General features: G+C 33.4%; 1 protein-coding gene across 2 annotated transcripts in view; it reads right to left on the bottom strand.

The window, feature by feature from the left end:
• Nucleotides 1-13,767, bottom strand: part of FUT8 (fucosyltransferase 8) — a 349,337-nt gene that overhangs the window by 220,615 nt on the left and 114,955 nt on the right. For both annotated transcript variants that reach the window (XM_081290194.1, XM_081290193.1), the window contains exon 2: nt 5,208-5,298. The gene's annotated coding sequence lies outside the window, so the exon portion shown is untranslated. The remainder of the gene's footprint in view (nt 1-5,207; nt 5,299-13,767) is intronic.

Raw genomic sequence — 13,767 nt, 5'->3', positions numbered from 1 at the left:
TCTCGTAATTACCAAACAAAAAATTTTCAGTACTGATTAATTTCAAGATCCACCACAAAACCATTTATGTCAATAAACTCAAATCACTTGAGAAAAAAAATAAAAGCAAAAAAAAGATGTTCAAGTGGCTGAATTCTAAACTTAGCACTCTATGCAAATTCCTTCTAGATGTGGTTATGCCAAGTGAACAGTCCTTTAACTCCATAATTTCCTATTTTCACAATGAATTACATTAAGTGTAAATGCAATAAGCTACTGTAGTCTCCCACAAAAATATCTTAGAAATTCATTTTCCCTTATTATATTCCTCCTACCGGATATTGTGATTTTTTGTATCCAAAAGATCTATCTAGCAAAACTCAAATATTCATATAAGATTTTAGCCAATTTAACATTCAAATTCAAAATGTCCTAGACTATACTAGGAACTGAACTTGAACTACAAGTTTATAAAGGAGGCATCATTGATCTTATGTTAAAGGAAAATGAGGTTGAGAAAGATAAAATAATTTGATCTCAAAACTACCAGACATTAACGATGCCACAAGAAAAGACAAAGAGAAGTAATACTTGTTGCATGACAAATATGCATCAGGCATGCAACACACTTTTGCACACCTTTCCTCAAGTAATTGTCATCACTGCTTTGTAAGGCAAGCATTATTTCCATTTTGAAGATAGAAAACTGAGGAAAGAAGTGACTTAAAGTTGACTAAGATTTATACACCTAGTTAGCAGCCAAGAAAAGATAGAAATTCTAGATTTTTGTCCTCAAACTTTACTTACTATGATCTGAGGAAGTTGGTTTGATTTGTTTTATTTATCGTGTTTATATTCTACAGAGAAGAAAACAATTTCAGTGATCTAATTTAAATAAAATGATTTCTAATTCCTTGAGAGAACTGTATCTGTGCTGATGATTCCTGGTAGGGTCACTATCATGAGTCTACCAGACTATGTTTTAAGAACCTCCAGATTTTATAAGATTATAATTTCCTATCTTAACTACTCAATAAATAACCTGGAAATGCTTAAACAAAGATCTTTACTTCAATGCTTCCAGGCTGCCATCTATATGAGAAAAGGCTATTTCTCACCATTATTCCCTTTTAGGATATTCTCTCAAGAGCAAAATATAGGACATTTATAAATGCCAATTAATGCAAAATATAGAGGTTAGCTAATAAATGCCAAACAATAACAATGGTGCAGCATTTAGCATACAAATGGATGTCAACCCAGTATTAATCCAGTATTAATGAATTAATATTGAAAGTGTTTTTATCACCAGAATAGCTGCTTTGCAAAGAATCAGACCCCTTCTTAAATCAGAGGCAAATAACTTAAACATCAGTTTAAGCAACAAAGAATAGGAATTAAAGTGTAGAGAAAGAAACTAAAATTCTCTCCATCCTAACCTGTGACCTTACATTTCAATAATTTAAGCTTATGGTATTGCTCCCCACGACCTAGCTCTAAAAGAAAGAACAGTAGGATAAAGGTGGTCTTAGAAAACATCACCACTTCAAATAAACCTCTCCTTTAGAAAGAGAAGTTATACTTGTTTCAAAAAAATCAAACCTCTCCTTTAGAAAGCTCAGAGATTTATCACACAACATATTTTATCTTCTATTAGTCTTCTAAATCCATTTTAAAAGTTCATCTTCCTTTACAAATTCTCCCCTGTCCTTTCTTATCTGCTTCTGTTCTTCCTCAAGATCACTCAAAAGAATAAGGTAGAGATACACAGTGAGCTCAGGCCAATAGTTATCAAACATTAGCTAGGCCAGAATGGATTCTTAATTAATAATAGTTTTCAAATTTTGTTCTACTGAAACCAAGAGTTGTATGAAACAGTTTTAGTATCTGACATTAATTTAGGGAAAATCTCAAGTCATTGTTGCTTCAAATATGTCTCTGTCCTTTTTCTTTTCTTTCTGGTATTCTCAATATATGTATGTTCTACCTTTGGTTGTTGTCCCTTAGTTACTGTATATTCTGCTCCTTTTACTAGTCTTTTTTCTTTCTTCCTTTGTTTTGTGAAATTTCTTCTGACACAGCCTAAATCTCAGAGAAATTCTTTATGATGATTTTATCTCTGCCATGTCTCAGTCTGATTCTGATGCTTGCTCTGTCTCTTTATACTGCTCTTTTGCCTTTTAATATGTCTCCTAATTTTGTAAGTTTTCATTGGAAGTTAGACATGATGTGCTGCTAAAAGGAACTATAGCTATGAGGGCTTTAGGGAATTATCTCCTTTGTCTCAGTACCAGGTTCACATTCTTGATATTCATCCTCTAGGGCCAGAGTTCACTAAGGACAACCATTTGCCATTTGAAAATGGATCACAGGAGCAGGAATTAAAAGAGTACTACCAGTGAGGTTCCAGATGTAGGATCACAGTTACTTCTCAATAAAGAATTTGTGATCGTGTATGTGTGGGTTTGATATTTTTTTGTTTGTTTATTTAGTAGGTTTTTTCATTTGGTATTTTCCTCCTTTCAACACTTACATATTTCACTTCACTCTCTTGTTTACCTGATTTCCTGGGAGATATAGGATTAATTCTTATTTTTGTCCCTTGTTGCAGTATCAGGGTCACATTCTTCATTTTGGCCTAGTTTTATGGGCCAGTGCTCATTTTTGCCATATATGTGCAGTTTGTAAATTACTTGTAGTAGAAGCAGTGAAACAGTAGTGATAGGGAGGTTGCAGAGGATGTTTCAAATTATAAGTCCTATGATTAGGTCTCAGTCTTTTAGTGAGCCTGTGCCCCTGACAGCAACTGCTTCTCAGTCTACCCCCACTCCCACCTCCTTAGGTGGAGCAGGATGATTAGAGCCAGCAGGAGTTGAATACTTCCTTTCTTCACCCTTCCCCAGGTCTGTTAGGTTCTGATAAAATCCTAAAAGGCTCTAGTAAAGTATGTGTAGTACTTGAGAGCAAACCTTGTTAAGAAGAACAGAATGCTCTGGTATATTTCAAAATGATTACTTTTCCTCTCCTGTTATTAGAAGCATCAGGGGATTTCTCCTCCCCCCCCCCTTTAATATTCACTGTAGGAACTGGTCAAACTCCTAAAGGGAAAGTCACAAATGACTTTTGTCATTATCCCTATGACTTGGTTCTCTTGGAGTTTTTAATACTCAAATTTGTTCACACTGGGCCTCAATAATTCTTACAATTCAGATTTGTCTACCCTGGCAAGAACCCTATTGATTCCTATGGTGATTTCTACCCCTGGATTTCAAATAAGTTGCAATTCTGTGTATTTGTCTGTGTCCAATTTGGGAGCAGCAGTTTGCTCTATGACTTCATTCTCTTAAGTTAAGAAGAACTACTAACTTTTCAGTTTGTTCAACTTTTTATGTGTTAGGACAAAGTGATAAATTCTAAGCTTATTCCAGGCTGAACCAGAAACCACATTTTCATTTCTCACCTTCACATTTTACTAATTGATTAGTAATATATAACACTTATGAGGGAGAAGGAAAAAATTTGGAAATCTGAATGTCTCAATGGCACATGTATTACCTAAAATATGATTAATTAGTTTTTATAAATAAAAATGGGGCAGGGCTGAGGATATAGCTCAGTTGGTAGAGTGCTTGCCTTGCATGCACAAGGCCCTGGGTTCGATACGCAGCACCAAAAAACAAAACAAACAAAATAAAAATGGTATAAATTATTAAATAAACTTCCTTTCTTTCAGAAGCAATGAAACATCAAATATTGTGGGGATCATTTAGATCCCATGTTATTATAAATTAAATTGTTTCCTGAATGAACACCCAAATATTAAATTTCCATAGGGAATATAGAAAAAAAAACTATCCTAAAAAAAGAAAAAAAGCTATCATTAAGTACTACAATTCATTGGTCATCCTTATTGCTTAATTTTCAGAAAAATAAAGCCTGTTATTTTATTCCTGAAATAGCATTATCATACCTTCTACACAAATTTAAGTTTTAGAGATTTCCTCTAGAAGAAATAATGAATAAAGAGAGAGAAAGCTAAATTTTTAAACAAAATGTGGCATTTGGATGCCAGCCCCCAACATTTGCTATCACCATGAAATTAACATTTATCAAAAACAATTTACTTAGAAAATCTTAATCCACTGTATAGTACTATTTGCCGGCTCTTACAGCAAGAAATACAGCCAACTTTTTCCCTCAAATCAAACTGAAAAACACCTTCCTACATTTTATATTACTTGTTTAAACTTTATATAACTGAGTTTTAACCTACTTAACTAAAAGAATGCTGGTTTAATAAGTTAAGGTAAATAAATGTACTACATAATTCACCTTAAGAAATCTAAAAGCACTGTTATAAAATAATCCTCCAAACTTAGTAAGACTATCAGAATGACCAGACCTACGGGATATTAGCAGTATCTTCACTTTACATATATATATAAATTTTACTTCAGTATTATTTCTATATCTGTGATACAATACAAACAACAGACATCTCTAAAGCCTTTAAACAGTACAGATAATGAACCACTACAAAATTAGAAACTTGGGCAACACTTTAAACCATGGGATAGCTACATTCAGACAAATAAATTTTCCTAGGAAGATAATGAAGAATTAGAGTGAGTTAGATGGGTTGGATGATCAGAAAAAGGATAGGAAAAAGCAATAACAAGTGAAAGATTTTATAAATATCTAGAAAAAAAATTTTAACAAAAGAAGTTAGTCAAATGGAACAAAAATGAGTGCCTGAGTAAGATGGAAAAGAATATTGTAAAAGTTCCACCCTGAATTTACAAAAATATAAAACATGAGACCCCACATTCCTGAAACCCCAAAACAAAGTCAATATCTAAGTAAAACTGAGACCTAGTATTTGATATAGTTTCTAACTACAGTAATAACTGACAAAGCAGATTCAATTATGTCAGCTCACAAGAGATAAAAATTTAAAACATCAAAAGGAAAAAAAATACAACAAAACTTAACCTATCTAGTTTCATCAGAGTTATATGTGTAAAAGTAAACTGTTCAGGTGACCATGCCTATGTAAGAGACAAGATGGTCTAACAGATGGAGCATAGAATGTACACCTGCTCCAGAAATTGTCATATATGATTATATCTTCTCTAAAAGTAGACTATATTGAGGAATAGGGTTCCTGATTTATAAAAGGAGAAAAATTTAACAAAGCTATTTTATATTAACTGTGAAAAATGGCTTACCTTCCTTTCCCAAGAAGAGAAGACATTCATGAAACCACGGAAATCCAGGTGAATATATTATTGCTTAAATCTGGGTCACAAAAATTATTAGCTGTTCAAAACAAGACAAAAGAAAAAATGTTAATTATTTTAAAAATATACATTTACTTTGTATAACATGAAATATATCTCACATGAAACCATTCAAACAAAACATATATCCCCAAATCTGCTTCTCCAGGGTAGCTTCTTTGAAAGACTAAAGAAATAGTTTAAATTATTTTTTAAAATTCCTGATGGCTAAATGTGAAGAGATGTAGTTTTAAAACATTGAATCTTTATATTTATTATCCTACATTAATATTTTTCCCTCAGAAAGAACATGGATTTTGCCTAAGACAGAAAGGAACCACAGCTTTAAAAAAGGAGGCAAGGGGGAGGGGGTCAAGAACATTCAAATAATTTCAAGGACAATAAAAGAATGGTCCCCTCCAGAACATATTTACAGTCCCTCATCCAGAATTCAACTAACATCCAACTGAAGAAATCAGCCAAGCTGGACAAATTAAAATATTTGTAATCTGACAGGCTATCTTCTATAAATATTCAAAAATGGAAGTCTGTGTGCATGCAAGGGTCTCCACGTGCCAATCAAAATGCTTTGTTTGGGATTCTAAAATTGAGCACTTTTTCACCCTTTTGTAGGAATCCCCTGAATCCCTAACTTTCATTTTAACTCTCTGATTAAAAGGTAATCTCTCTATGGGTAGTCTGAATTAAAAATTAAAGGGTAATATTCACATAATCATCAACAGCCAAAAGCAAAGTATCCATGCCTTTGAAAATCCAGGTCTGTAAAGAAAAAAGGAAAGATCCAGGAGCGGGAGAGGGTATTGAGGATCTAGAAGGATGGCAGCTAAAAAAAAAAGATTAACTTTTTACTCATCTGATCAGTTATGCCTTGGTAATGTAAAACCCTAGATGTAAAAAACAATTAGCACACTTTATAAATTTGGTTTGTATTCAAAGTTCTATTTAGAAAGACTGCCATTTATTTGGCTCAAGGCAATGTCCCATATTTTTATGACAAGTTTGAGTACCTGAAACTGCAAAAAGTGGGGAAAAGCAATCAGTATGAGATTAAAACCAAACACACTTTTTTGAAATCCATAGACAACCCTATCATTAAGAGAAATCAATAATTAACAGCAATAATGGCTTTAATGAAGACAAATTATCTGAGACAATTTGCTAATTGTTTCATCCTATCTCCCATTAGTTAGTTTCCCTTAAATATGCATAAGATTACTGAAAAACCTCAGGCCTTTCAGGAAAACGACAAGTGATAAGCATACCTCTACATTCAGGGCAGCATTAAATTGTGAAAGAAAACTCAACCTATCCAGAGGAATCTGCCTCTTTGGTGATGGCTCAGAATAGATCTAGATCAGTAGGTTTGGAAGAAATTATTTTACTTTATGATTATTCACCACTTATAAAAGGAGAAAAAATTAACTTATTAACAAAGCTATTTTATATTAAGCCACCATCCAACTGCAGGTCCAATAGTGGATCCAAACCAACGTTAGTGGTTCTCAAACCACAGAAAGGAGAAAAGTCTGGTTTAGGAATCAGTAACTTCAGCCTTCTCTGAGAGTTGTTAGAAATGCAGAATCTCAGGTCCTGCTGAGGACATACTGAATCAGATTTAAGCATTTAAATAGATTCCCCAGTGAGTTATATACTCATTAAAATTTGAAAAGCTCCCATAGGAAGGAGAATAGTAGAATGAAAGAAAAGTTATAATCTTCTGTTCAAAGCACCAGGCCACTGTTCAGCCAATATGCAGCCAATTCTTAACCTCTAGTTTATAGCATCATTACTCCTATCATAATTGTTTATACTCTAAGTAAGGGCTCTTGAGAAATAGGAACACTTCAAGTACCAAAAAATTAGTATCTAATGATTAAATCTCAGATCCCAAGAAAGCTCTGACACAGTAATCTTAGAAGAGGTCCTATCTCATGTTCCCAAATCACGTTAATTAGATAAATGACAGTTATGTGCTACATAATGACATTTTGGTCAATGACGGACTACAATACAATGACAGTCCCATGAAATTATAATGCCTAATGAAGTCTCAGCCATCTTAGTTTGTGTAAGCATACTCTATGATATTCACACAATGATGAAATTACCTAACAATGCATTTCTCAGAACTACACTCATCCTTAAGCAATGTATAGCTGTGGTTAAAATAATAGCACCTCCAAAAAATAAAAAAAACAGCACCTCCATTCCTTCAAAATCCTTAGCACTATGAACATTTGGGGTCCTACTAACTAGAATATGCCAACATGTAACTAGAAAAGGAGGCTATTTGGGCTGATTATTCAGCTACTGTTTCGCAGCTCCAAATCTACCCCTTTGACTAATATTTACCTCTACTGAAAATAGAACTCTGAAGCTAGTTTTCTCTTTGCCAAGTATCTTCCTTATATTAAGGGCACTAGAAAAAGAATACAAGCTTTTGTCAACCATCATTGTCTCAGCTGAGTGAGGCCCTCCATTCCAGCAGTAGCAGTTACTTGAAACCACCATCTTTTATTGGCATTCCCAGAAGTATCCCTCAGAAATAGCAGCAGCCAAGGCAGTACCCTTCTAGAGATTTTGAATCCCAACTCTATATGTCCCTACTCCAACCTCTTTATTTCCTGACACCTATGTATGGATGGTAGCTGCTTTCCGCAATTATTGTGTCTGTCCCCTTTTGCTTTTGTCAGTCCTATAAGACCCATATAATCCATTCCCTTTACTAAATTTTCTTGAATGCAGTGTCTAATATGGATTTTTTCCTGGACTGATCTTAACTGATCCATCTTGTGTAGATGGAATAAAATTCAAAATGATCTTGATCACTTTGGAAAACTGTTTACCCAAAACATGATAATCCACAAGAAAATATTTATTGCCTCTCCCCCCAAATAGATGCAAGATGGAAATGGATGTAAGAAATACAATTGATAAAGAAAGCAATATAGTGAAACTCTAGTATCATAAAAGAAAACACACAGTAACTCTCAAAAACAAAGAGCCAATAAAAATTCTGATACAAAAACTTTTCACTTTAAATAATAAAAATCATATAAGTGCAGATATGGAAGGAACTTTATTATTCTGTCTCTGACATTATTCACTTTTGTTAAAGCAGTTTTGTATCTAGTTTGGGTTACTACACTTCAAGCTGTCAAGAAATCAGTGAGAGTACAAAGAAGATTACACAAATGATAAAAGGAAACAGAAAACATGAACCCTGAAGAGTCTAAAAATTAGACTTTTAGTCTAGTTTAGTGAAAGGAAAACTCTGGCCAACACATTAGCTGTCTTCCAGTTTAAGAGTTCTGACCAACTGTATTTCATCTCTCTAAAGGAAATGGGTTTACCATAGAAGATGACAAAGTAAAAGAAGACATTTATGTCTCCATTTTAACAGAGCTTCTTAGCTTACTGGCTCTCCTTGAAATGACTAACATGGCAGCTCTTAATGCTAACTGCACCTGAGAATTACTTCGGAAATTTTTGCAAAAAAGAAAAAATGTTGTTGTTGATGATGATAATGATGAGAATGCAGCACAGAATCTCTATGCCAAAGATCTGATTTATCTTGTCTGAGGCACAGCCCATCATATTCATAAAAATTTAAAAATTCTCAAGTGTATTACATACTGACAAAGGAAATGAGAATCACTTAATGGAACATTCAGTAGCTTTGCTACTCAAGGTATGGTCTGAAGACTAGCAACATCCAGATTACTTGGGAAGCTTGTTAGAAAAGCAACATCTCAAGACTACTGCAAAACTACTAAAAAAGAATCTACATATATTAACCAAACCCTAAGTAATCCTTATGGCACATTCAAGTTCAAATAATAATTTGAAAGGAATGGGGGGGGGGTAGGAAAAGAGAAGAGTTAAACTCCAGCCTAAAGTAACTTTTTAAACTGAATTTTTCTAGTTTTAGATACAAAAGATTTTTACTTTAAAACTGTTAGTTTACTAAGAACAGAGGATGAATAGTAATGAATATTCAGCACATACTGTATATCAGCATTATTCTTTCTTTACAAATTGATTTAATCCTCAACACAAGTCTATAAAGAAGATATTTTATAATACCTATTTGGTCAATCAGGCAAAATTAGGTATGTAATAAATAACTTGCTCCAGATCACACAGTTAATAAGGAACAAATCTGAGTTTTAAATCCAGGTAGTCTGTTTTAGGTTTCAAAAATAAACACAAAATAATACCATTTTCCAATACTACTCCAAAACATCCTGAAATCATTCAAGAGAAAAGTATAGTTATTGGTAATACAAATTCTGTAAGAATAAAAGACAAAGCAGTGTGCTTTTCTCCATTAAAAAACAAATTCAAGGGCTGGAGATGTAGTTCAGTGGTAGAGCATTTGCCTCGAATGAACAAGGCAAAAGGCTTATTAGGATTTGAAGAAACCAAGGAAGTTTTAATAGTGATATAATCACATCAACACTATTTTGGGTCTGTAACCCACAAGTAAAACAAGCACATGAAAGAGAAGACAGTAATCCAGGAGGTAACTTAAAACTCCAACTTTATCAGTATTTTGAAGTGAGTGAGAAACAGAGCAATACTACACGGGAGACTATCTTACAAGAATAAAAGTTTTTTAAAAACCACTTTGTTAACTATATTTGGGAAGTAACTGAAATTCCATATTAGGAGAAACAGTCTCCCTTGTGCCTTCTAAATCTACCTCTACAACTACTTCTCCTACCACACTATTACCACCACCACTGCCACGCTTAGAAAAGTAAAGTACATAAGGCTAGGATTATTTTTCACAATAAAAGAGGCATAACATAAATTTAGCTTGATTTTCCTCTTCTTCTGTACCCCACTGCTCCCAACTTCTAAAAAATGTTCACTTTCTTTACACTTGTCATTGCAGAGAGCAAGAATTCCAGTTCCAATAAGCTCCAAAAGTTACTTCCATAAATGTTGAGGAAGATTTTTAAAGAAGAGGTCAGATAGAGGCTATCAGTAAGAAGCCTAGTAGAAATTTTAATAATTTATGTGAATTCTAAATAGAATGATAGAAGAGTCAAAGTTCCAGATATAAATAACATCATTGTACTGACAGAAAGATTTAATTTAAAATATGGAAAACTATATATTGTATTTAAACCAAAGCACGACTATGATATTTTAGTTCATTCAGCCCAATCCACTCCTTTTTAAAAAAGTGTTCAATACTTTTCTTCATTAACAAAGCCTTGGTGGCCTAGTTTTTGAAAGTGAAGAGAATAACAGATAACAAAAATAGAGTTACTAACCCTTAAGAATTTCTAAAGTAGATGCTAGAGTCAAAGAGATTTGTGGGCTAAAGATACAAACAAAAAGACTCATTGAAATGTAGTCTTCCAAACACATAAGTTTAAATTATGACCTGAAGCAATTTTGAGTAAGATTACCTGAAGAATCTTAAAAAGGTTAAGGTTCAGGTGAAACATGAAAAGAACACAGCTTTACTTCCTAGGAATAAGACTTCCCAGGAAGTCACTATAGATAAAACCCAAAAAAGAGTATTCTTCGTGGGCAAGCCAACAGTCAAAAAACACAGAGGTGGAGCATTACTGATATGACTCTTTCATTAACTAATATGACTAATAAAATGACTCAAGTCAACACTCCTTGAAAATTTCCATCATCTTTTAATTATTCATACTAGTTATGTAAATTATCTGTAGTTACTTTTTTTTCCCCTGATAGCACCAGAAATTCACCTCCTCCTTTCTTCTACTTGGCTTTACAAATAGCATGTTCTCAATCTGAGTACTCCCATCTCTTAGGTTAGCCTTAACTTCTGATAAAGGTATATATATAGAACTAACATAGAAAAAGTAACAACCAGTTACTGGACATACATTACAAATGGTCATGAACTTGTACATACTCTATTCTATACATAATTCTACTGTCATGTATAACTAATAAAAACAAATTTAAAAATTAATAAAAAATTTAAAAATCAAATAATATACAGCCTGTAAAGTATGTAACAGTATCTGCCTGTAATACATAAATGCTCAATAAGAGTAGCTTCTATTATATCTAACTTTTATAACAACACTAGGAGGTAACTGCTATTATTTCCAATTTGTAGTTGAGGAAACAGAATAACTTGCTCAAAGTCACATGGGGTAGAGACAGAATTCAAGACAATTTATGGAAAGCAGAGCCTAAACTCTATTATAACCTATTATAAACTAGGTTATAAAGCAGGAGGGGCAAAAACAGCAGGTACAAAACCATTCAACAGTCATAGCTGTCTTCATAAGAATTTTCCTGGATCATCTCCAGGTCAATCCTGGCCTAGCCATCCTCTAACAAATATTTCTATATGACTAGGAGTTAAAAAAGGACATGGATAAGACTATGATAGATTGCTAAGAGTGCTTAATGTTTCACACAGTACTTTAACATTACAAATTAGATCCATGTAATAACTCCATAAAGAATATGAAAGAAAATATGAAAAGTTAAAGGAATCTAATTAGAAGCACTCAGGGTAAGTTGTTTAACTCAAAAATATTACAAACTCAATCTCTTGGTTCTCCATATCTAAAAAGACACATGTTTCATCCACACACAAAATATAAACATAATAAATCTAAAATTTAAAGAGCTCCATTTCTAATCATGTTTCTGATTACTAGTTTTGTGTATAAAATCTCTTAATTTTTAAAATACTATATAATTTTTCTCAAAACATCTTTGTTTCCCCTCATCTCAAATCCCTTCTAAGTGGTTATTTTCTTTATTCAAATTATATTTTAGCTTGTCTGTCCCCACCTCCTATTCCCCAAATGATAATCATCAATTTCCACAAAACTCCCTTACCCTACTTAAGCCAAGACTGCATTCACAACAATAAAAACACAATTGGAGCAAAAAGATTCTATTTATGTACTGATAACCTCAGCATACCACTCCAAATTCAGAAAATGAAAATTAACCATAATAAAAGTATACTTTATTCTGTTATTTTAACCTGCTATCTTTTAGTAAGTAATATAGATTATATTGCAGTTGTTTGGTTTTATAAATCCTGCATATTTACAGATAACCCACTAAGGAAATTTTACTTATCTATATTTATTCTTTTTCCACATTTTTTATTGGTGCATTATGGGTGTACATAATGGTGGGATCTGTTGTTTCAAATTGGTACTTCCACACAATGTAACACTATGATTTGGCCCATATCACTGTCTAAGGAGATTTTGAAAAATTAAATGCTTTAAATTAGTCTTCTAGCCAAATATCTATGACACCAATACAAAGCAATATACAAACATGCCTCAGTCAAAAACATACATACCTCCCATTTGTTTACCCTGTCCTTAAAAGAAATAAAATCTTTATTACTATCCCATCCAAAATGTAGAGGTGATTTTTCCCTGGAGTGTTACTGCCCAAGAAACGCAGTAGTAACAAGAAGAACTGAAGGGAGATGCCTTCCCTCTGATCTGTTCATTACCTATATAGAAGTACCTCCATTATTTAAACTTTTACAAAAATCATGTATTAAAGTTTTATAGTTAGAAGAGATTTGTAATTTTTTATATGATAAATTTACTTAGGTTTCTTTTTTATTTTCCTTTTTTTTTTAAAGGAAAAAGTCAATTTTAGAAATACCTAGCCAGAGGAACATAGCTGTAAACATGCCTCTCCCGCAACCACCAACGCCCTCCGACACATACACACACAAAATGAGACTGTAAAAAGTTCCAGACAGAAGCACAGAGTCGCTGAACCAACAAGCACCATGTTTCAAGACATATGCATGAGGCACTGGGTTCGATCCTCAGCACCACATAAAAATAAAATAAAGATATTGTTGTAACTAAAAAAAAAAAAAAAGACTTAACAACTGTGCACTTTTCATTCAGGGCTATCTATCTATCTAAAAAAAAAAATAGGGGTCTGGGGATATAGCTCAATGGTAGATCACTTGTCTTACATGTGCAAGGCTCTGGGTTCAATCCCCAGTACTAGAGAGGGAAAGCACTAGACTCCTTATATAAAACCACAGCCTGGAAACTGACATAACAAAAATTTTCTGGAGTCCCTTGAAGTCCTTCAAAACTAAATAACAAACAACCATGGGCTGGAGATATAACTCAGTGGCAGAATACTTAACTAGCAAACACAAGTTTCTGAGTTCAAACCCCATCACCCTTAGAAGCTCAAATAAAAATGTTATAATCTGGGGCCTTCTGTGATGCTGAGGTTAATTACAGAGACACCCCTCTTCAAACCCTGATTCTTGCAGTCATGTCAGAAAGATTTTAGACATGTCACTCAAAATAACAGGCATGAGTTTATTAGAAGAAATAGGAAAGGGGAAAAAGAGAAAGTTCTCAAATAAGAGAGTGGGTCTTCTCAGAGAGAAGAGAGATGGTGTGCCCCTCCTACCTAGTTTTATTCGGTCTCGGGGAAGTCTCCAAAGAATGTCACCCAGGTCCACCTCTTG

The sequence above is a fragment of the Spermophilus citellus genome, assembly GCF_964194105.1.
Source record: "Spermophilus citellus genome assembly, chromosome: 4".
NCBI classification, from domain to species: domain Eukaryota; kingdom Metazoa; phylum Chordata; class Mammalia; order Rodentia; family Sciuridae; genus Spermophilus; species Spermophilus citellus.
The sequence above is the reverse complement of the archived record's forward strand: the minus strand, read 5'-3'. Positions and strand labels throughout refer to the sequence as shown.